This window comes from Cibotium barometz, chromosome 1 (assembly GCF_041138505.1).
Source record: "Cibotium barometz isolate CiBa-2024 chromosome 1, ASM4113850v1, whole genome shotgun sequence".
In the NCBI taxonomy this organism is placed as follows: domain Eukaryota; kingdom Viridiplantae; phylum Streptophyta; class Polypodiopsida; order Cyatheales; family Cibotiaceae; genus Cibotium; species Cibotium barometz.
The window spans coordinates 56378776-56380845 of record NC_141046.1 but is presented as its reverse complement, the minus strand read 5'-3'; positions in this window follow the sequence as shown (position 1 = coordinate 56380845).

The window sequence follows — 2070 nt, the reverse complement described above, 5'->3', positions numbered from 1 at the left end:
AGAAGTCTTTGACATTTCTTTGCCCACCGAAGTTCTCATAACTTCTACACCCAAAGAAACATCAACACATAAAAGTCTTCAGTCAATTCTTTGCCTAAAGAAGTCCTCATAACTTCTACATCCGAAGAAGTCCTTGCCACATCATCATCACTTCTTTGCATGAAGAAATTGTCAACACATTTATGCATGTAGAAGTATGACTTCTAAGTCTGTAGAAGTTAGACCTACAATTCCACATTTGATGCCAAAATGCACCCTTCGACTCCTAGCTCACTTCTACGTAAGAGATTTCAAAACCCTACACTTATATGTGCCACATCACTTCTATGTTTGTCCACAAATTTAGAAGATATAGAGAGTGAAATAGAGAAAATGGAGAGATACAACATGGAAGGCAACTTGTGTGTTGACAACAAAGAGAAGGTTGGTTGAGAGGAGGGTGCTAACAAACTGGCACCTCCTCTGCCTTTGATAATATTGATGTCACCCTCCTAATAAGTCCTCGATTTTCTATCCAACCACAAATGCATGTCCACTGAGAAAAGGAGTCAAGTGGCCTCAATGCACCACCACAACAAAGGTTTCCCTAAAGGCACAACATGATGCCGAAGCCAAATGATTAGATGCCACTACTAGAGCAATGTTTATATGTCTAGAGTTGGATTTAAAGAGCCGTGAATGCTTGATGTTGCAAAGGCTAAAAAAAAAAGTGTTGGAAGACGAATTGTAGAGTCTATAGGCTCACATGCTTACCAAGAATTAAGAGCATAAAGATGCTTAGAAGCGACTAGAAAGCCACATCATGATAGTACGTCAAAGAAACCTAGGAGGCTACAAAAAGATGCAGTAGGAAAAGGCTAACACCAATGAGAAAGAGGCTACCTTGTAGAATGCACATGCTAGGATTACCAATTCCTCTTAGTTTTCATTGAGAAGGAGAGGACGGTCAAGAAAGATAGTTGCCCCCTCGGACAAGAGTTTGCTTCATCAACTTTGTAGAGCCATCATCACTCTAGGAATAAGTTAATATTAGCACTATAAGGTCACATGTCCAACTCAAGAGTGTTTTGACACTATAGGCCCCATATGTTGTGCCATGATCGAGGACAAGAATGCCCAAATTGTTGAGCTAGTATCACAAGGCTTGATAATTATGCTCTAAGAGGCCTAGCACCTACTAGTGATTTAATAGAGTACAAGATAGGTGTAGCCTGGAGATTATCAGAGATGCTAGTGCACCTAGTGATACAACACAATCCAAGATAGTTGTATTTATGGAGGAGCCTTGGATTTAGGAGAGATGCCAATGCACCCAACATGCCCACACCATATGTTTATGATGCATACCAAGATGTTGCACCTCCATTTTTTGTAGTTTGATATGATTCTCGATAAAATAATCACTCCCTATACTTAACAAGGTGAGGGATCACTCTTACTCTACTTATATTTTGAGTCATACTGCCTATATTGATGTATTTCAGACAAACTACCCATACTACCTATATACTACTTATAATTTCAGACCAACTACCCATACTACCTATATACTACTTATAATTTGGACCATACCCAAGGTGACGGATCACTCTTATCTAACCTTAAGTATGATGTTCTTTGACAAAAAACTATTGCTTGAGGAGCCATTAGATCTCATCTACACCATCCCAAAGAGGATGATAAAGGCAGAGTAGATAGGAGCAAGAAGGGATCCCCAAGATCATCACAAACATCTCAAGTCAAAGACTGAGAAGAGCAAGGCAAGCCAAAGGACAAGGGAAATGAAAAGGTGTCAGAAGGTATAGCAAAAGAGTAAAAATTAGTTGATTAGCCCTTGCCACTCCAAGAAGCTTGTTCCTAAGGCAAAGAAGGCAAGATATTGATGTCATCAAGGGCATAAAGAAGAACCAAGAAATCAACCCAAGCATTGAGCAAGATAAGGATAGGTTCATGGAGCATGTCAATACCATGGCCAACCAAGTGGAAAAAGAAGGAACCACAAGAGGTGCATCTAGAGCATAAGAAGCCAGTCCAAAGGAAGAGGATGAGATTAACCCTCCAATATTGATC